This window comes from Triticum urartu, chromosome 3 (genome assembly GCF_003073215.2).
Source record: "Triticum urartu cultivar G1812 chromosome 3, Tu2.1, whole genome shotgun sequence".
NCBI classification, from domain to species: domain Eukaryota; kingdom Viridiplantae; phylum Streptophyta; class Magnoliopsida; order Poales; family Poaceae; genus Triticum; species Triticum urartu.
This window is the reverse complement of record NC_053024.1, coordinates 71,803,704-71,827,605: the sequence shown is the minus strand read 5'-3', so window position 1 is coordinate 71,827,605 and position 23,902 is coordinate 71,803,704. Positions and strand designations below refer to the sequence as shown.

The 23,902-nt window shown below is 42.7% G+C and overlaps 1 pseudogene; it reads left to right on the top strand.

The window, feature by feature from the left end:
* Positions 1 to 8,372: 8,372 nt before the first annotated feature.
* LOC125546673 overlaps positions 8,373 to 23,902 on the top strand; it is a 76,339-nt pseudogene continuing 60,809 nt past the window's right edge.

Here is a 23,902-nt window from a genome sequence, read left to right as displayed (position 1 = left end):
CTCTAGTACTTCACTTATATCTTTTAGAGCACGGTGGTGGATTTGTTTTATAGAAACTATTGATCTCTCATGCTTCACTTATATTATTTTGAGAGTCTTAAATAGCATGGTAATTTGCTTAAAATCCTAATATGCTAGGTATTCAAGAATAATAAAATTCTCTTAAGAGTGTGTTGAATACTATGAGAAGTTTGATGCTTGATAATTGTTTTGAGATATAAAGATGGTGATATTAAAGTTGTGCTAGTTGAGTAGTTGTGAATTTGAAGAATACTTGTGTTAAAGTTTGTGATTCCCGTAGTATGCACGTATGGTGAACCGTTATGTGATGAAGTCGGAGCATGATTTATTTATTGATTGTCTTCCTTATGAGTGGCGGTCGGGGACGAGCGATGGTCTTTTCCTACCAATCTATCCCCCTAGGAGCATTCCTTTGTTTTGTTTGATTGTGGTATTCGAGTTGCTTCGAAGTCAAGTGTTGATTCCATACCTTTTCGAAGCGGTGTTCTCATACTCCTATGTGAATACCAATCCTTCATGATAATCGATATTGTCATGGCAATCCTTTTCAACCGATGTCTTTCTCTTCAAGTGGTTCCGATCATTTCAACATCCGCAAGTTCAATTCTAAGTTCTCTCAACGGTGCTCATTTCATCCGCCCCCAAGTTGTCTTTGTTTTCCCGCCCACCCACCCTTTTCTTCAAGGATTCAGATTTCTTAATCAAGTATTCATTTATTCATGTGAAGTCTCTTCATTCTTTTCAATCAATGTTCTTACCCGGTGGTTCTCGTGAAGATTCTCTACAAGTTCATCATTATTCGTTCTCTTTCTTCTCCGGTGGATTCAATTCAAGCTTTGCTGATCATATCCCTTTTCCTCGTTTCAAATATTTTTCCCATACCGGTGCACCTCATAATCATTCCCTGCTTGCTATTCAATTGTTCCGGAGTACTGAAGATATCTTGAAGATTCGTGTTTCCACTCTGCATTCGTTCAAGCTCTTTCGAGATTGGTATCTCATTCAAGCCATTTAATTCAACCGGCGCAATCTCTCTTTTCAAATAATCGTTCAACGGTGTTTCTTTTGAGTGGGCCCTTACCCACAGGTCTTTTCCCAGGATCTTACCTGACTCCTCTATTTTCCCGGAGTTACTCTCAAATTATTTTCCAAGTTTGACGTAAGAATGAATTATCATCAGTCATATGTATTTCTCCAAGATCGGTCAAATTCTTTTCATCGTTGGCTCAACCTCTTCGCTTTTGATTCTTCCGGAGTACCTCAACAATTCATGGTGGTGTTTCTCGTCGTCATTCTCAAATCTTGAAGACTGAAGAAGAGTTTTCCTCCAAATTTTACACGTTATTTTAGAGATTCATGGTTCTAGCCTTATTTTAGAGATTCATGGTTCTAGCCTTATGCCATCCACCCATCCGGAGCAATTCAGGAGTATTTTCAGTTTGTTTCTCTGGAGCCCATCATCTCAGAATTATTCATTCCAGCTTTCAGCTCTCATTCTCCAAATCATACCGGTGCATCATTCAAATCTCCTCTAATCAGTTCATGATCTCTCCGTTCTCATGTATTTATAATCTCTCAAGTTTCTCTATTCTTTTATAATTCTTCCTGGTGTTTTCCTTATCTTTTCTTTGTTCATTTTTAATTCTTATGGTGGTTCTTCCAAGATTCTTCTTCCTTCGTTTATCATATCAATTTATTCGTTGTTTCTATTCTACCGGTGGATCATTGAGGACCTTATTCAAGTTTGCGCCATATCTATCTTAACCCTTTCTACGAGAATAAGTAGTATGCCAAATCCGTTGCTTGTCATCAGTTTAAATTGGTGAAGGATAAGCATAATGTAATTCTTATTCTTGTTTCATCGAGTAAATTCAATTCCTGCTTTCCAGAGTGGTTCATCATATCACATTCTCGGTTTGAGATGCTTTATCTTTTCTTTTCCAAGAGTTCCAACCTATCTCAATTATATCACCACGAAGATTCATCTAAATCATTGCAAGGATTCACCTTGTGTTTTCAACTTCTCTTTCCTTTCGTTTGATTATTCTTTTATTACCGGAGTTCTTCATGGAGGCTCTACATTTTGATACGTCTCCAACGTATCTATAATTTTTGATTGCTCCATGCTATATTATCTACTGTTTTGGACATTATTGGGCTTTATTATCCACTTTTATATTATTTTTGGGACTAACCTATTAACCGGAGGCCCAGCCTAGAATTGCTGTTTTTTGCCTGTTTTAGGGTTTCGAAGAAAAGGAATATCAAACGGAGTCCAAACGGAATGAAACCTTCGGGAACGTGATTTTCTCAAGAACAAGACCCGGGAGACTTGGACCCTACGTCAAGACAAAAGAGGAGGCCATGAGGTAGGGGGCGCGCCTACCCCCCCCCCCCCCAGGCGCCCTCCACCCTCGTGGGCCCCCTGTTGCTCCACCGACGTACTCCTTCCTCCTATATATACCTATGTACCCCCAAACAATCAGATACGGAGCCAAAACCCTAATTCCACCGCCGTAACTTTCTGTATCCACGAGATCCCATCTTGGGGGTTCCGGAGCTCCGCCAGAGGGGGCATCGATCACGAAGGGCTTCTACATCAACACCATAGCCTCTCCTTCGATGAAGAGTGGTCTACATACACTATATGCCCTCGTAGGTTGAGTTATGTTTTTTTAATTCGTTAGACCTTGGGTCTATAGTTATCTTCTATTGCTAGATGGCTTTTTGCTCTGCTTCGGTTTTTGGATTGTTCAGACAATGTTCCCCTCTCTGTCTGGTGAGAACGACTCGATGGTGTCCGTGTAGGGATTTGACAACCCCATTTCGCGTTGGTTGCTGAGAATTATTTTGTTTTCTGCAGTAGAGGGACTCACGCGTAGCCTCCTACTGGATTGATACCTTGGTTCTCAAAAATTTGGAGGAAATACTTACCTACTTTGTGCTGCATCATCCCTTCCTCTTTCGGGGAAAACCAACGCAGTGCTCAAAGGTAGCAGTGTTATGTCTTTCTTGACAATTTTCCCTTCATGTTTCATGATTCAAAAGTTGTCAGGAATGAGATATTTAATCCATCATTTTCTCCCTTGGAGTTATCTTGGTATAGATTTTCACCTAAAGCCTTCCCTAAGGAATGTTGCTTATTGTGGTGTCTATCAATGATCCAAGTTTTTCTCCTATCCTCTCGGCGAAAGGAGTTGTCATCTCCTTGTTGACTCAATCCAATCTATTGTTTTCGTTAGTGGCAGAATTTCACCTCATTTGAGATGTTTTCCATAAGCCCACTACAAGCTTATCTTTTTGTTGGTTTTCCAACAACTCCGTTTCGACCCTTCTCCTAAGGATGCCTTTTCAAGCTTTTTGTGGCAGAAGTTGCTTTTCTTCTCCATTCTTTTTTTCAATGATCTATCTTCTATTCTTTCTTTCCGGAGGCATTGTGATGTTGCTCTTCTCTCATCATCTCGAATTGTGAGGATCATGTTCTTTTCGTGCTTATCCATTTAACCGGAGTGTTGTGCCCTCTGCTCAAGTTCTTTTCATCTTATCAAGTTTCATATCTCTTTTCAACCGGAGTGCTGCCCGAATTTGTTCTTCCTTGTTCCTTTTCTAACGGAGTGTTTTCAACTTTGTTCATCTCCGTTGTATTCTTTTCTCGAAATGGCTTAACCTTTCAAGGTTCTTTGGTTTCACTCGTTTGTCAAAGAAGCAACTTAGTTTTACCTCTTATCTTCCTCTTCTTTTCCCCTCCGGTGCCATCTAGATCTCGGGACGAGATCCTCTCGTAGTGGTGGAGTGTGTGACGCCCGAGACCGTTGCGCCAGGTGTCTTCCAGTTATTCGCTGTTGTTGCCTTGTCATTGTTTTGTGTCATGCATTTATATCATGTCATCATGTGCATCGCATTTGCATACGTGTTCGTCTCATGCATCCGAGCATTTTCCCGTTCGTTTTGCAATCCGCACTCCTATGTCCTCCGGCGCCCCCTTTGTTCTTTTCGTGAGCGGGTGTTAATTTCTCAGAATGGACCGAGATTTGCCAAGCGGCCTTGGTACACCATGGTAGACCGCCTGTCAAGTTTCGTGCCATTTGGAGTCCGTTTGATACTCCAACGGTTAACCGAGGAACCGTAAAGGCCTCGTGTGTGTTGCAGCCCAACACCCCTCCAAAGTGGCCCAAAACGCTTCCAAACCCCCTCCATCCTTCGGCCGTTCGATCACGATCGTGTGGCCGAAAACCGCACCTCATTTGGACTCTCCTAGCTCCCTCTACCTATAAAAACATCTTCCCCTCCGAAATCCCGGATGAAACCCTAGATCTTTCCCCTCTCGCCCGCGGACATGTCCGTCCCGGACCGGACGTAACCGCGCCGCCGCTCCCAGTCTCTCAGCGCCTGCCATGGCCCCGCCGCCAGCGCCCGCGCCGCCGGCCCGCGAGGGCCCGCAGCCGCCCGGCGGGCCCCGGCACCGCCGGGCACAGAGTTCTTTCTCACCTGGTTCGCGCCCGTTCGGCCTGAGCGCGCTCTCTCCGCCGCCGATCTCGCGCCGCCACTGGAGTTCTTCTCCGTCCCGCGTCCGCGTCCGCGCCGCCTTCGCCGCCCTGCGCCGCGCCTCTCCGTCACCCGCCGCCGCCACCGCCGCCGCCCGCTCCGTCCGCAGCGCGCCCCGCCGCCTCCTCTGCTCCTCGTCGCCGGCAGCGAGCTCCGGCCACCTCCTCCCCCTCTCCAGATCGGTCGCCGTCGTCTCCCTCCTCTCCGGCGAGCCCGCTCCGGTCATCCTCGATCCGCGTGCCCCTGAGTCACCTAGATCTGAGGTCTAACCCTCTTTTTCTCCAAGTCTTTTAGTTTTGCATTTTCATGCACTATTCATCATGCCATAACTTCTCATCCGTCTCCGTTTTGCATGCATGAATATAAAATGTTCATCATGTTGTGCTCTTCATTTTGTTCCATTGTGCCATGCTTGTTTGAGTCCATCTTGATGCCAAATGTTGATGCAAGAGTGCTATAAAATGTTAGTTCCTGTTTCTTATCAGCTTATGAGCATTTGTCATTTTTGCCATGATTATTGTGTGCTGCATATGGCATGAGCTCTACATGTGTTTTGGGCTATGCATGCCATCTTTACAGGGGTGTATGCCATGTATTTTTGTGATCAATGTGGTGACTAGCAATGCATGCAAAGTAGCTCTCGTGATGTTGCTGATTTCAGGGACTTAGAATTTCACCAAGTCTTTTCCCTGCTGTTATTTTAATGCCATGTATTCATGTTGCTACAGAGATCCATGCTTCTTTTGAGTATGTTCAGTAAGGATGATTTTGGACATATGGTTAGGCTCTATCCATCCATGTCCCTGTTTGCATTTATGGAGTACCCTAGCATGACTCAATCTTGCTCTACTTTTGCTATAAAATGTTCCTGGCAGATTGTTTACGTGTTAATCAATTTTGCCAAGGTTGTTGTAGTTGATCCATGCATGCTATGAGATGTTCTTGCCATGGTTAGCTTCTTGAACATGTCTTCTTGCTGGTAGTATGCTTAGTTTGTCATGCAATGCCTTGTGTTGAGTGCATCGAGCTCGCAAACATGCCTTCATAATTCTGTTTATGCCATGTCCAGTTTTCTGCTAAGTCTGAATCTGTTAACGAAACTTGCTATGTTTACATGGGTGCCATCATATCTTCTGATCCTTTTTGGCTTATGGTCAGTAAGGGACTTTTGTTATATGCTTTGAGTAGATTCATGCCATGCCTTGTATTGCTATGATCTGATCCTGTAGCATGTTGTTATCTTGCTCTAAACATTGCTTCCTGATGTTAATTCCTGACATGTTAGTTTTTCTCACTAAGTCTGTGATGCTGTTATCTTTTGCACTTTTGCCATGCTTGTTTGAACCTGCTCTTGTGTGATTTAGCCGTAGCTCAGTTTTCATCTTTTGTCAAGCATCTTGATTATATCACTGCCATGTGCTTTGTTGTGATGTTGGAGTGCAGTAGCTTAGTTTCTTGTTGCATTCTAGATGGCATCGTGATGTTAATCGCAGAATTGTGCCATTCTTGTTTTGCTTGCCATTTGCAAACCGTGCATCCGATTCCGGTGATATTTATATCGATTTCGACCGAAATCAACTCATCTTTCCAGAGGAACTTTTGGATTGCCAAGTTGATGCATGGTTCAATCGTTTACTTCCGGAGCACGCATATGCATTGCATACCACATCTCACATATCATGCCATGTTTTGCATCATGTTGCTTGCGCATTGCACCGTGGTTGATTGTTGTTTTCCTTCGCTTGTGTTCTTGCCTTGGGTAGAGCCAGGAGACGAGTTCTTGATCGAGGAACCCGTTGAGTACGCTTACGAGGATCAAGCTTACGTCAACTCGGAGAACTTTGCAGGCAAGATGACCATACCCTCGAAATCACTTCTATCTTTGCTTGCTAGTTGCTCGCTCTATTGCTATGCCGCGATACCTACCACTTGCTATATCATGCCTCCCATATTGCCATGTCAAGCCTCTAACCCACCTTGTCCTAGCAAACCGTTGTTTGGCTATGTTACCCTTTGCTCAGCCCCTCTTATAGCGTTGCTAGTTGCAGGTGAAGATGAAGTTTGTTCCATGTTGGAACATGGATATTGTTGGGATATCATTATTATATATTGTTTACTTTAATGCACCTATATACTTGGTAAAGGGTGGAAGGCTCGGCCTTATGCCTGGTGTTTTGTTCCACTCTTGCCGCCCTAGTTTCCGTCATACCGGTGTTATGTTCCTTGATTTTGCATTCCTTACGCGGTTGGGTGTTATGGGAACCCCTTGACAGTTCGCTTTGAATAAAACTCCTCCAGCAAGGCCCAACCTTGGTTTTACATTTGCACTAACAACCTATCACCTTCCCTTGGGTTCTGCAGACTCAAGGGTCATCTTTATTTTAACCCCCCCCCCCCGGGCCAGTGCTTGTCTAAGTGTTGGTCCGAACCAGAGCCACTCGTGCGGCCACCTCGGGGAAACTTGAGGGCTATTTTAGCTGTACGTAGTGTTCATCCGGTGTTGCCCTGAGAACGAGATATGTGCAGCTCCTATCGGGATGTCGGCGCATCGGGCGGTCTTGCTGGTCTTGTTTTACCATTGTCGAAATGTCTTGTAACCGGGATTCCGAGTCTGATCGGGTCTTCCTGGGAGAAGGAATATCCTTCGTTGACCGTGAGAGCTTGTGATGGGCTAAGTTGGGACACCCCTGCAGGGTTTTGAACTTTCGAAAGCCGTGCCCGCGGTTATGGGCAAGATAATACTTGAAAACCAGTACTGTAGAAACACTCGAACCACTCCCCCCCACCCCCACCACCCCTCGACACCACCACTCTACACACTCCAAAAAACAGCGAGACACGAAAACGACTGGTACACTCTCTACGGTCGAGATAACCCAGGAAAAAGCTCCGACAAACCAACACACCACCAACACCACAACACCACAACAATAAGCCCAGAGAGGAGACAAAAAATATATGAATAGCTATAGAATAGTAGTATAACATAATAGAATATAGTTATCAAAAAGCGCATAGATATAATATATACAATATTGAATAGCCACCATATATGCTAGTGCTTGCTGCAGCTCCACCTCTATCTACCCATAAGCTTAAATAGTCTTGATCGCGAGGGTGTGAGATTGCTGAGTCCCCGTGACTCACAGATTACTTCCAAACAGTTGCAGGTGCCGATGATACCGTGCAGGTGACGCAACCGAGCTCAAGGAGGAGCTCGATGAAGATCGTGTTCGTTGTGTTGTTTCGTTTCCAGTTGATCAGTAGTGGAGCCCAGTTCGGGGCGATCGGGGATTTGCATTAGGGGTTGTCTTTCTTTATTTGGTTCCGTAGTCGGACCTTGATTGTATTCTGGATGATGTAATGCTATATTTATGTATTGTGTGAAGTGGCGATTGTAAGCCAACTCTTTATCCCTTTCTTATTCAGTACATGGGATGTGTAAAGATTACCCCTCTTGCGACATGCCTACTATGCGGTTATGCCTCTAAGTCGTGCTCCGACACGTGGGAGATATAGCCGCTCGTGGGTGTTACGATCCAAAGTGATCACCTACTAGTGTCGTGGGCATCTTCCTTACTAGGGTTGACGTACCTTAACGCCGATGACCGGTGTGGAGAGGGGGAGGATCCATGGGTGGTCAGAGGTCGTTGGCGTCGGTTGTGTGCACGATCTGAACGCCCTCTGTTGGGGCGCTCTCCGGTTGGGGTAGTTTACTTAACATCCGTGATCATGTGCTAGGTGTTGTATATTTCAGCATTGATAATGTTTGCACATGTGATGATACATATTATTTGTTGTAGGAAATGGCGGACAATGAGTTAACTGATATGATGTATGACATGGAGTTTGGAGAACTGATGAAAGACTGGATAGAAGATTGGCTAGATGATGAAAATTCAGATCGTGGAGATATGTCAGAGAATGGGGGCGAATTGGAAGATCTTAAAGTGAGTGGCATTATCATGTTGTAATTTTTTGGTGGCATCCAACAAGATTATATTTTTGTGTTGAAAATTTATAGATGGATGAGCATGATGATGGTCAGGAAAACAATGAGCATGATGATGGTCAGAAAAACAACTCGGAGATCTCGAATGAAGATTACATTAGTCAGGTATGGAAGTGGAATTTTTTATTGGCATGCAAATTGAATTTATCCTGGAATATTATATGACAAGTACTTATGTATTTGTGTTATATTTTCCAGCACATTTCTGAATGTCATAATGCGTACGACTATTACGGTGAATCCGACGCGGAGACAGGCCTTGATGACTAATCATTAGGTGCACCTGATTCTGGGGAGTCGCAGTCGTCGGTCATGATGAGTGAGGTATGTATGTAATCAATGTTGTATGGAAGTAATGTTATACCATAGAAAGTTGTTTTCATGGCTATGTTATGATTGTGTAGGTCACAGAAGATGAGGGGGAAAAGAATGTCCAAGATACTGCCAGTGCAGATGATAAGAGGGAGATGTTCATGCAGATAATACAAATGACTTCTATGTCTCACGATGCTGCATATGACTTCTACAACAACTATGCTAGAGATAATGGTTTCAGCATTAGAAAGAATAATGTGAGGTATAGCAAAACCGAGTCACATCATATGCATTATAGGCGGTTTCTTTGTTCCAGACAAGGAAAACGTGACAGCAGGTTGCTAACCGAGGAAGGACACAACTGTAGGCTCAGACCCGAGACACGCTGCAACTACGAAGCGCACCTGACCGTGAAGCTTGACCAAAAGCATGGGCTTTGGTATGTTGACAGTTTTGAGGACAAGCATATCCATATCTTGGCAGGACCGGGCGAGGTACCTTTTCTTTGGTCACACAGAAAATCAAAGAGTGCCAGAAAGCTGAGATAATGTCCATGGGAGCTGCAGGGATTAGAATTCACGACATGATGGATTCCTTCATCAGCAAACATGTATGGTATGACGGTATTGGTTTTACCAGGTGTGAAATATATAACCTTTGTGCCAGGGAGAAGAGGAAGCTACTTTCAAAAGGTGATGCTGCCACAGCCATAGGCATCATGGCCAGTAGGAAACAGAGGGATCCTAGCTTCTTTTTCGAGCACAAGCTAGATAATAAAGGACATATGAATAGGATGTTCTAGTGTGACTCCCAGTCTCGTCATGACTATGAGGACTTCGGTGACGTGCTTGTATTTGATAGCGCATACAAGATGAACTGGTATGGTATGCCATTCATACATTTTGTTGGCCTTAACAATCACCGGAAGACCATTGCTTTTGCTTGTACCATAGTTTCGGACAAGACCAACGAGACATATGTGTGGCTGCTGCAGACATTTTTGAGGTCAATGTGTCAAAAGATGTCGAAGAGTGCTATCACGGATGCCGACGCTGTGATGATCAAGGCAATTCACCAAGTCTTGCCAGACGTGTGGCACCATATATGTACGTGCCATATAGAAAAAAATATGAAGATTCACCTCAGTCACAAGTCCTTGAAGGAGTTCCGAACTCTTATGTACTACAACACGTCCACGGCCACGTTTGACAAGACATGGCACGTGTTTTCCAAAAGAAGATGGCAGTCGAAAAAAACAGTAACATGGTTGAGACGGATGTATAAGAAGAGGAGACTGTGGGTCGCAGCTTATCTGACAGAGGGGTTCTGGTTTGGCATGAAAAGCCACTAGAGGAGTGAAAGTATAAACTCATGCATTCACCTCCACTTAGACGGTGAAATGACCCTGGTGGATATGTTTTTGCACTATGAGAACACCGTTGTACGTATCTGTGAGAACGAGGCATGAGATGACTGCACGGCCTCACAGAGTTTACCGGTGCCAGTTACTAGCTCGAGGGAACTTGAGATAGCTGCTTCTCACGTCTTCACTCCAGCAAACTTCTATATGTTCCAAGATGATCTTAGGAAAATTGGCGGCATGGAGATTGTAGAAATAAAGCTCGGAGACATATCACAGCAGTACATCGTGGCCTAGAAGAAAAACCGGAAGAGCCGTTTTTGGGTGGAGTATACACGAGTAAATTCCGCATAAACTATAAGGTGCAGCTGCAGAAGAATGATTCGAAAGGGTCTACCTTGCAAGCACATGTTCCATGTACTGAAGTACTTGAATATATATGAAATACCAAAGTTTTTAGTTCTTGTGCGGTTCACAAAAGACGCAAGGTTGGGACTGCCCGCGAGGCGCGACAAGCGATCTGTTGGGATTTGGATGGACTAGGGCAGCTGAAAGAATGAAATATAGCCAGGTCAGTGTGTTGGCTTCAGAAGCTATGCATGAGGCTTGCAAACACCCAACTTTGTGGGGTCAGTTACATGAGAGTTTAAAGGCCGTGATAGCAAAGAACCATGAGTATGATCAGCTAGAGGAAAATTTGAGTAAGAAAATGGCTGATCTCAGTAGGTGTGCAATTGAATATGTAGACGATGGTGAAGGCAACATAGTTGAAGTTCAAGATCCTATTAAAGTATCAACGGAAGGTGCAGGTAAGGTAGATGAGAACCGCCCTATGTCGAAAAATGGTAGGTCAGTTTCGTACGACGAGATCAGAATCAGGTGGGGCGCATGCAAATTGCTAGGGCACACTAAACGCAGCAAGAAATGCAAACTAAACAAGAAGTAAGTTTTTGTACGAATTGTAGGTTATAATTGTTTTTAACTTGTCATTCATTAACTTTTCCTGTTATCATGTGCAGAAGCGGGGTGGGCGAAGAAGAGTAGAACACTTGCTAGAGTTATGTACGGATGAATCCAGTGATCTAATAGTGAGGTGTTTACAATGTGTTACTGCATACATGATATATACTCTTGCAAGAGGCCAAGACCTTGAGATAGCGCTTGTAGCATATATGGACTAAACAAGAGGCAGTCACTAGGGACTTAAATCATGGGAAATGGATAGCATTTGAGCCATTATAATGATGGCATCTTTTGTGTTGTCCACTCGAGTTATATTATATTAGAAAACTAGACGATACCCCGCACGTTGTTGCGGGAATGTTTTGCAATATATTCATAGAAAAATGGTTACGTGGAACATGCATATGTTGTTGGGGGAATCTTTTGTTTGCATGTTGTGGTGGACCTTTCTCCATGCATGTTGAATGATGAGGTGGCAAACTTGCATGTTAAGAGAAATAGGTTAGTGGGGGCTAGTAGTTTAGATATAGAAGATGTAATTATGTGTGGTAATAAATAATTTTTTTCCACTCCTCTGGTTCACCACCATTTAGATATAGAAAATACCAGCTCACTTGGGTATAGAGTATAGACTTGGTACCGAAAAAACCACCATTTTGCCCGCAAAAAGAAAAGATAAACCCACCATTTTATGGCATGTTGTGTAACTCGGGCCGCTTGTCGCGATGACGTGGAGGGGGGCGACGGATGCCGTTAGACGGCGCGACACACGACCGCTCCCGTTGCCAAGCCCATTTAACAATTTTTATTTTGATTACAGCCCGCTTAAATGGGCCGCGCTGGCCACCTGGTCGGGGCAGTTCTTCCCTCACGATCTCCACGCGCGTTCTGTCTATCCACTGCGACCGCCGCCGCCGCCACCGATCCACGTCTTTCCGTCGGTCGCGTTACGCCATGGTTTCATGGAGCGATGACTCGAACTCTTCTTCGGACGGCGAATCCGTGACTAGCCTATAGGTACGCTCCTACTATATAATCTCCAGATAGTGCTAGGCTTAGGGTTAGGGTTCTTCATTACCGGTATTTAACGCAAGGCGTTGATTTGTGCATTATCTCTATTGTTTCGTTTAGCTTCCTACGACTATCCCTTGCTATGAATGGAGTGGCATTGCCCACGATCTCTCTTCTCGTTGTCTGCATCGAGAACCTTGCGTCAGGCTAGTTGCTTTTGATTCCTTGGACACTAGCAGACATTTTCTTTCTTGTGGTCAGAAGGTATGTTGTTCCGTACTGTAAATATATGTTTACATTAGCTCGTGCTCGATTTACTTCGCAGTAATCCATTGTTTTTCCCATAATTACATACAATTTCAATTAATTTATGCATTTACAAAGTCTGTATTTATGTTGTCTTTTTTATGGTCTAATATTTGTTTTAGCCCATAATAGCATATACTTGTAGTTAATTGATCCATATATATATATATGTATATCATTGCATGCTACATTTTTTGTTTATATGATTGAGAACATATTTGTAGTGCATTGTTTGTAATTGTAGTGCATTTGTGCATATATGATTGAGACCATATTTTTTCATACTGTAGGAATAAGTGAAATGTAACTATGTGGAATGGGTAGACCCGGAGTGGTCTGTGGCTACAAAGTTCTGCCTCAGAGAACTATGGAGCATGTATGACGAGAAGCTGAGACAAAATGTTAAGAATGCTGAAGATAATTTCAAGTTAATTGGAGAAAAGAGGAGGACAGAGGAAGAGCTGAGATTTTTCAAAATGGACTTTGCTAAAATGGTGGATGATAAGGAGGATGCTCTCACGCAGTTGGGCAACACAAGATTGTCACTTAGAGATCTCAAAGAGGAGGATGCTCTCACGCAGTTGGGCAACACAAGATTGTCACTTAGCGATCTCAAAGAGGAGCTGGAGAAGAATAAGATGGCAGACCATGGTTGTGCCAATCTACATCAGGTCCGGAGGGCAAAGGCTAAGAAAGACCGGGCCTGGGTGGTGCTAGAGAGAGACCAAGTGATGAGAGAGAGGGACCAGCTGAAGCAAGAGAATAAAAAACTTGAGTATATTAGTGCAGATTTTCTCAAACAGAAACACGGGTACGTTGATAAGATCAAGAAGCTGAAGGAGATTTGTGATGAATTTTAAGTATGTTTTGTGGTTTATTGTTGAACTGAATGGTCAAGTCCTATCTGCATTTTGGGCAGTTAATTGTGTAAGGCCTAAGTATATTATATTAACTAATAAATTATATCACATTCGAAGCAGTTTTCCCTTCTCTGACTGCATCCTAATGCGGGTTCTCGACTAAGCACTGAAATTCTTTTGCTTCCACCGAAGCTCCTAAATCCTACTGATAAAGGGGCCAAAAGAGTTGTTGATCATGTAATTGATGGTGCTACTGATACTGATCTTCATGATGCAGAAAAGGAAAGGGTAACAAAAATGCAGCAAAAAAAATCTATGCATCATGATTTCAAGCAACGCATAACTCCAAGGGAGTCTGGCGCAAGACACAGGAAGATCCACCTGCGGACGCCGATCCCGAGAGATCCAACGGCAATCATACGCATGGGATCCCAGGTGGATCCGCCTACTCCACCCAGCGCAGGATCCACGGGTGGCCCGTCTGCGTCCGACACACGGGCTGTCTCCACCGAGCGGTCGGGCGGGAGCGAACCTGGCGCATCCCCCGCGCCAACTGGTGCTTGTCGACTGGGTCTCTAGCGCCTGGTCCGCTACGCATTGATGACGCCGGCAGGCGGTCCCCAGGGGGTGTGTCGCCCACGTGTCAGCTGGATCTGTCGTTGTCTCGGGCGCGGGATCCCACACCGGATGGCACGACAGCCGAGGGTGATTCTCAGGCAAAAAAAGAATTTGTTGAAATTTTATTTTTTTGTGTTGAATAATGCCAAATCAAATAAAAAAATCCAAAAGTAAAAAGGAAATGAATTACTCTTCCATGGAAGAAAAGAATGAACACAGCAACAAAAAACATTAAGCTAGAACAAATGAAGGGAGGCAAAAATGAACCGTTCTTACCTACACATCAAAAAACACAACGTGGTATAGTGATTACTTTTTGATCTTCAGAAAGAACCTGTTCATTGAATCCGATTCAACTAAAGTTGGAGAAACTAACACCCATTAGCCACCTGTGTGCGAAGCACATCGGTAGAACTAGTCTCGCGTAAGCATACGCGTAATGTCGGTCTGAGCCGCTCCATCCAACAATACCGCTGAATCAAGAATCAACTAGTGACGGCAAGTAATATGTATATACCCACGCCCACAACTCCTTTGTGTTCTACTCGTGCATATAACATCTACGCATAGACCTGGTTCGGATGTCACTGTTGGGAACGCAGTAATTTCAAAAAAAAAATCCTACGCACACGCAAGATCTATCTAGGTGATGCATAGCAACGAGAGGGGAAGAGTATTGTCCACGTACCCTCGTAGACCGTAAGCGAAAGTGTTATGACAACACGGCTGATGTAGTCGAACGTCTTCACGATCCGACCGATCCTAGCACCGAAGGTATAGCACCTTCGCAATCTGCACGTGTTCAGCTCGGTATATGGGGTGCCCCCTCCCCCGTATATAAAGGAGTGAAGGAGGGGGGAGGGCCGGCCCTCTGTGGTGCGCCCTAGGTGAGTCCTACTCCCAGCGGGAGTAGGATGCCCCCCTTCCAAGTAGTAGGAGTCGGAGAGAAGGAAGGGGAGGAGAGAAGGAAGGAAAGGGGGAGGGGGGCGGCCGCCACCCAATTCAGATTGGGATAGGGTGCGTGCCTCCCACCTTTTCCCTTCCCCTCCTCTATTACACTAAGGCCCAATAAGGCCCATATACTCCTCGGGGGGTTCCGGTAACCTCCCGGTACTCCGAAAAATGCCCGAACTCATCCAGAACCATTCCGATGTCCAAACATAGGCTTCCAATATATCGATTTTTATTTCTCCACCATTTCGAGACTCCTCGTCATGTCCGTGATCAAATCTGGGACTCCGAACTACCTTCGGTGCATCAAAACACATAAACTCATAATACTGATCGTCACCGAACGTTAAGCTTGCGGACCGTACGGGTTCGAGAACTATGTAGACATGACCGAGACTCATCTCCGGTCAATAACCAATAGCAGAACCTAGATGCTCATATTGGTTCCTACATATTCTACGAAGATCTTTATTGGTCAAACCGCATAACAACATACGTTGTTCCCTTTGTCATCGGTATGTTACTTGCCCGAGATTCGATCGTCGGTTTCCTCATACCTAGTTCAATCTCGTTACCGGCAAGTCTCTTTACTCGTTCCGCAATACATCATCCCGCAACTAACTCATTAGTCAGAATGCTTGCAAGGCTTATAGTGACGTGTATTACCGAGAGGGCCGAGAGATACCTCTCTGACAATCGGAGTGACAAATCCTAATCTCGATCTATGCCAACTCAACAAGTACCATCGGAGACACCTGTAGAGCACCTTTATAATCACCGAGTTAGGTTGTGACGTTTGGTAGCACACAAAGTGTTCCTCCGGTACTCGGGAGTTGTATAATCTCATAGTCATAGGAACATGTATAAGTCATGAAGAAAGCAATAGCAACAAACTAAACGATCATCGTGCTAAGCTAATGGAATGGGTCAAGTCAATCACATCATTCTCTAATGATGTGATCCCGTTAATCAAATGACAACTCATATCTATGGTTAGGAAACATAACCATCATTGATTCAACGAGCTAGTCAAGTAGAGGCAAACTAGTGACACTCTATTTGTCTATGTATTCACACATGTACTAAGTTTCCGGTTAATACAATTCTAGCATGAATAATAAACATTTATCATGATATAAGGAAATAAATAATAACTTTATTATTGCCTCTAGGGCATATTTCCTTCAGCATACGACTAGGAACCCAACAGTTCATGGGCCAGGATGCAGGCCCGTGGTGCATATTTCTCTGCTGCTAGTATGCCCCACGGGGTAGAGGGCAGATGATTAGGCAATGTACTGCATGCATATGAGAGGAGCTTGACTGGCGACTCGCAGCCGGGTATATAAGCTGGTGCGACTCCCTCTCGCTAGGCGAGGTGGGACTAAACTCCCACCACCGTGTGCTCTGCCTTGGTGCGGCCATGCGATGGGCCAGATTAGATGGGCTTTCACAGGCCAGCCTAACCCGCGTGCTGGACCACGCATGGGTATAGATGGCTAGGCTGGCCCATGCTTTTCCTTTTGTTTAATTTTTTTCTCTTTCCTTTTGTTTACATAAAAATTACCTGAGCCCTCAAAAAATAATATATATATATATTACCTATGAATTAAAAAGGTATTTTTATCAAAGACATCTTTTTAAATATTTATATTTTCTTTTCTTATAAATAAGTGACATTTTCAAAATTCTAATAAGTATGATAATATAACTTTATTAAAAAATATAGTACATCTTATTTCAAATTCCGTTTTTTGCACACACTATTTTTAACTAGTATTACATTACTCTTCTAAATTTACATTTTAATTCCTTCACACTTTGATGATGGAATATTTGCTCTGTTATTGCAACAGTTGTTCAAATGATGGAACATTTCATCTTTTTGCTTATTCAAATTATGCAATGATGGAATGTGTGAGGATGAACAATTATCAGTAACTTTACTAAACCCCATGTACCATAATTCATGACACGGCTATTTTCGAACATTGCCAGATTATAAATATCATACGATTTGCACACGGGCACACCATGTTGCACTTGCCCACAACATGCATAAGTCTTGCAGCATGCGTCAAGCAACACTGAAGCAGCTTTTGTGATCATTGCACCATCGAAACTCGTAAACTACACATTGAAACAACATCTAAATAGAAGGTGCCATTCACCACAAATAAAGTTAAGGACACACAAATATAGATAGCATTCTAGATTACCACCACAGGTACCATCCTGTTCACAACAGATCCAGTTCAGACACATAATACATTACATTCATATAAGCATACTAGATTAGTAGAGCTAGTTCCCAACAGTTCACACCCACATGCAGCTTTCCAAAAGTAAAACACCATCAAATTTACTGATGATGAGTAGGGCTTCCAGCTTCTGATGATCAGCACGAAGTAGGGCAACTACACTGGATACAGGGCCTTCACGAGGGCAGCATGCTGCGCCCTGATCTTCGGGTCGCCGCCGCTGACTGATGAAGCCCTTGCATGATCCAGAAGATGCTCATAGAGCCCATCCCTGAGCTTTGGCCTCGAGCAGTACGGGCATTTGAACTCCCCCCCTTGTACTAGAAAGAAAGACCCTGGTCCCTGATCTTCTGTAGCTCCTTCTCGATGAATGATTCGACGTTGGTGTGGTCCACCTCATCTCCAGAGGCATACTGCACACATTAATGAATTCCATTATTACTAATATAAAACCAGTGCCAATAATACAATATAGGCTTCAGCCTACCATACATTTAGGAAAGCAAAGTTAAGCCAAATGTTATTAGAAAAATGTATAGTGAACATTAAAATATTTTAATCTGAAGTTGTGGAGCAAAGGAGGATACACATAAACTCACTTTTTTTGAATTTTTCATAAACTCAATTTAGATGGTTGTTTATACTATCAGCTCAATTACTTGCATAATCAGGCCTAGTCATTCAACATTGATTCTATTCAAGGTTTGGAAATCAGCTTTCCATGTGTTGCAAATAAACCTTAAAGGAAACAATGTCACTCTTTGAATCATGAAAGCAAGCAAGTTATACATTGGACCTAAGGCTAAGGGAAGTGAGAATATAGCTAACTAAAGCGGTGAGACATGTATTTCAATGGTGCCAAGAAGAGAAATTGAGAGAGAAATTAGTGATGAGAACAATCAGCTTCAAACCTACATAGTGGAAACTGGAACCTAAATTTTACAACAACCAGTTTCATTTTGACCACTCAAGGTTTCTCTTCTTGTAGGAAAGAAAGTACATTGGATCACTCAATATATATTCTAACATGATAACATGGGATTCTGATCAGCGAGACCTGGCAAGAGTAAATCAAATTCTAGGTGTGTGCTACACTGACCTATATCTCCTTATAATCATATAGGTTTGAATGCACTATTGTACAAAAGAGCCTTCACTAACTTTCTCTCATTATTCATGTCAACCAAGCTGCCACAAAAAGTGTGGCTAACAAAATGGCCACCATAAGTGTGGCAACATTTGGCAAAAAAATGGCCACCAAATAGGCCCTAATTTCAGGGTGGGCTTACCTCAAACACTTCATCATCACCATAGCCTTCAGCATATGGGTCTTCGAAGTCGGTCATGTCCAGATTCCTCTTCTTATCCATTGAACCATCCACCTAAATATAAAATTACATCCATTACTACTAATTACAGAAGCCAACTACAAATTTAAATATGCACACATGACACATTGACCAGCTTATCCAAACTATGATCGTACTTGCATTTTTCCATTTTCATGCACACATCTGAACAACATAGCTAATATAACTAATATTCTGCAAAACTTTCTAATTACAGGAAACCTACACAAAAGAATAATTAAAATGTACCTAAGCATTTTTTGGGATAATGTAGCAAAGCTCCTACACATATTAACATAATGCAGTAGTTACTTATGTACAACTTCAACTATAAATACGTACATCTCCAACAAACATCTAAAATTTCATTACTTACCAAAACAACAAAATATTATACTATAGATGAATCTTGTATCATCTAAATCAATTCATTGCCACATCAAAATTAATGCATTCCAATTCCAATATGTTTCCATCCAGTAACATTGAACCACAGAACAAATCAAATAATCATATATGTCTGCGGCATTGAACTACAGATCTAATAATCATATATGGTCTATTTGTCCTTAAATTCCCTCTTAAATAAGGTGTTCAACCTCATACTAATTAAAATCTAACAAGAAAAAATTCCATTACTAATCTAATAAGCATCTGAAAAAACCCATCCCTCAATCCGGCTACTTCTAACCTAATCTAATAATCATATGTGGTCCACCATTCTTGCACGAATAAAAAACAGAAAAAACCCTAATGTAGAGAAAACCCTCAATCCAACTAATCTAACCCAAGAAACTTCTGGCCAAAAACCCTAGAATCTAAAAACTACCAACTAAATGGGATAAGCACATACCTTCTGCTCCACCTGCTCCTCGTCGGAGCCGGCCTCCACCTTCTCCACCTCGTGCGCCTTGCCAGAGCCCGCCTCCACCTTTTGCACCTCGCCGGAGATCGCCAGAGCGGGCGCATCTGGCTGGACTGCGCCGCTCGAGCCCGCCTCCACCTTCTCCAGATCTGCAGCATCTGCTGCACTGCCTTGGACGCCGGCACCTTCCCTCACCCATGTGCCCGCCGCAACCTCTTGCACCTGCGCCACCAGATATGCGCCCCAATCGGGCCGCTCACCTCCTGCGTCTGATACGTCTCCGTCGTATCTACTTTTCCAAACACTTTTGCCCTTGTTTTGGACTCTAACTTGTATGATTTGAATGGAACTAACCCGGACTGACATTGTTTTCAGCAGAATTGCCATGGTGTTGTTTTATGTGCAAAAAACAAATATTCTTGGAATGACCTGAAACTCCACGGAACATCTTAGAAAAAATAATAAAAAATCCTCGCCAAAGATGAAGACTAGGGGGCCCACACCCTATCCACGAGGGTGGGGGCGCCCCCCCTAGGGCGCGCCCCCTACCTCGTGGGCCCCCTGGATGCCCTCCGACGCCAACTCCAACTCTATATATTTGCTTTCGGAGAGAAAAAAAATCAAAGAGAAGAAATCATCGTGTTTTACGATACGGAGCCGCCGCCAAGCCCTAAAACCTCTCGGGAGGGCTGATCTGGAGTCCGTTCAGGGCTCCGGAGAGGGGGATTCGTCGCCATCGTCATCATCAACCGTCCTCCATCACCAATTTCATGATGCTCACCGCCGTGCGTGAGTAATTCCATCGTAGGCTTGCTGGACGGTGATGGGTTGGATGAGATTTATCATGTAATCGAGTTAGTTTTGTTAGGGTTTGATCCCTAGTATCCACTATGTTCTGAGATTGATGTTGCTATGACTTTGCTATGCTTAATGCTTGTCACTAGGGCCCGAGTGCCATGATTTCAGATCTGAACCTATTATGTTTTCATGAATATATGTGAGTTCTTGATCCTATCTTGCAAGTCTATAGTCACCTACTATGTGTTATGAGCCGACAACCCCGAAGTGACAATAATCGGGACCACTCCTGGTGATGACCATAGTTTAAGGAGTTCATGTATTCACTATGTGCTAATGCTTTGTTCCGGTTCTCTATTAAAAGGAGGCCTTAATATCCCTTAGTTTCCAATAGGACCCCGCTGCCACGGGAGGGTAGGACAAAAGATGTCATGCAAGTTCTTTTCCATAAGCACGTATGACTATATACGGAATACATGCCTACATTACATTGATGAATTGGAGCTAGTTCTGTGTCACCCTATGTTATGACTGTTACATGATGAACCGCATCCGGCATAATTATCCATCACTGATCCGGTGCCTACGAGTTTTCTATATACTGGTTTACGCTTATTTACTTTCCCGCTGCTACTGTTACAGTCAGTACAAAATACCAAAAACATTACCTTTGTTCTCTTTACTTTTGTTGCCGCTACCACCACTATCATATTACTTTGCTACTAAACACTTTGCTGTAGATACTAAGTTTCCAGGTGTGGTTGAATTGACAACTCAGCTGCTAATACTTGAGAATATTCTTTGGCTCCTCTTGTGTCGAATCAATAAATTTGGGTTGAATACTCTACCCACGAAAGCTGTTGCGATCCCCTAAACTTAGTGGGTTATCAAGACAAATTTCTGGCGCCGTTGCCGGGGAGCATAGCTCTATCTTTGAATCACTTGGGATTTATATTTGCTGGACACTATGAAGAACTTGAGAGATCCAAAAACCAAGATCTATCCCTCAACTACGAGGGGAGGTAAGGAACTGCCATCTAGCTCTGCACTTGATTCACCTTCTGCTATGAGTAAGTTTGCGACACCTACACCTGCTTCTGCTATTCGTTCTGATATGTCGCATGTTATTGATGATGCCACTTCTGCTATGCATGATACTTATGATGAAACTGCTTCTATGCCTGATACTACTATGCCCCTTGGTGAATTTCTTGATGAACAAATTGCTAGGGCTAGAGAAAAAGAAATTATTGAATCTGAATACGATGATGAAAGTGATGATGAAAATATGCCTGTTATTCCTGAGGGCTATCTTTTTGATATGGAATCTTCTGCCGCTATTTTAGCTTGCAAAGATAGATATGAGCTCAAGAGGTTATTAGTTAAATGGAACAAAGAATCACTTAGAGATAAAATGAAACCCGACCCTGCTTTTGCTACTTCACCTATTTGTGTTCCTGATAAGGATTATGAATTCTCTGTTGATCCTGATATAATTACTTTGGTTGAATCTGATCCGTTTTATGGCTATGAATCTGAAACTGTTGTGGCACATCTTACTAAGTTAAATGATATAGCTGCCCTGTTTACTAATGATGAGAGATTGCGTTACTTTTATATACTCAAAATATTTCTGTTCTCATTAAAGGGTGATGCTAAGATATGGTTTAATTCTCTTGATCCTGGTTGTGTGCGTAGTCCCTAAGATATGATTTATTACTTCTCTGTTAAATATTTCCCTGCTCATAAGAAACAAGCTGCTTTGAGGGAAATATACAACTTTGTGCAAATTAAAGAAGAGAGTCTCCCACAAGCTTGGGGGAGGCTTCTCAAGTTACTTAATGCTTTGCCTGATCATCCTCTCAAGAAACCCGAAATACTTGATATCTTTTATAATGGACTAACGGATACTTCCAGAGATTACCTGGATAGTTGTGCTGGTTCTCTTTTCAGGGAAAGAACACCGGATGAAGCTGAAATTCTATTAAATAATATGTTGACAAATGAAAATAACTGGGCACCTCCTGAGCCAGCTCCTGAGCCAACTCCTGCTCCAATTACTGAGTCTATTCCTAAACCAACTCCGAAGAAGAGAGGTGTTCTATTCCTCAGTCCCGAAGATATGCAAGAGGCAAAGAAATCTATGAAAGAAAAAGGTGTTAAAGCTAAAGATGTTAAGAATTTACCTCCTATTGAAGAAATACATGGTCTTAATATACCGCCTGTTGAAGAAACATATGATCTCAATTCTTTATTTATTGAAGAACCTCCTGATCCCGATATCCTGACACAGGTAGTAAAGGTAAATTCTCTCTATAGATATGATAAAGCTGAAGTCCCTCCTACTAAAATTGCTAGTCAGTGCTTGGATGAGTTTGATAACTTTATGTTTAAGCAAGACGACTTCAATGCTTATTTTGGTAGACAATTAAAAGAAAATGCTTATATGATTAGACGCTTGGGTGATTATATGGCTAATATTAAAGGTGAACTTAAACTTGTTAGCAAACATGCTTCTATGGTTACCAGGCAAGTAGAACAAGTGCTTAAAGCTCAAAAAGAAGTGCTTGATGAAATGAATAGTAAGAAAAATGATTATGCTGTTAGAGTGGCTACTAGAACTGGTAGAATGACTCAGGAACCTTTGTATCCTGAAGGCCACCCTAAGAGAATCGAGCAAGATTCTCAGAGAAATAATATTGATGTTCCTAGTTCTTCTAAAAAGAAGAAGAAGAAAAATGATAGAACTGTGCAAACTTCTAGTGAACCTATTGCTGAACCACATGATAATCCAAATGATATCTCTATGTCTGATGCTGAAACACAATCTGGTAATGAACATGAACCTAATGAAAATATTAATGATGATGTTCATGATGATGCTCAACCTAGTAATGACAATGATGTAGAAATTGAACCTGGTGTTGATCTTGATAACCCACAATCAAAGAATCAACGTTATGATAAAATAGGCTTTGTTGCTAGGAAACATGGTAAAGAAAGGGAACCTTGGGTTCAGAAACCCATGCCTTTTCCTCCAAAACCATCCAAGAAAAAGGATGATGAGGATTTCAAGCGCTTTGCTGAAATGGTTAGGCCTATCTTTTTGCGTATGCGACTAACTGATGTGCTCAAAACAAATCCTTATGCTAAATATATGAAGGATATCATTACTAATAAAAGAAAGATGCTGGAAGCTGAAATTTCCACCATGCTTGCTAATTATACTTTTAAGGGTGGAATACCAAAGAAACTTGGAGACCCCAGAGTACCTACTATATCTTGCTCCATTAAAAGAAATTATATTAAAACTCCTTTATGTGATCTTGGAGCCGGTGTTAGTGTTATGCCTCTCTCTTTATATCGTAGACTTGACTTGAATAAGCTGACACCTACCGAAATATCTTTGCAAATGGCTGATAAATCAACTGCTATACCAGTCGGTATCTGCGGGGATGTGCCTGTTGTGGTTGCAAACGTTACTATTTTAACGGACTTTGTTATTCTTGATATTCCCGAGGATGATAGTATGTCTATTATTTTTGGAAGACCTTTTCTTAATACTGCAGGGGCTGTTATTGATTGCAACAAAGGCAATGTCACTTTTCATGTTAATGGTAATGAGCATACGGTACACTTTCTGAGGAAACAACCTCAAGTTCACAGT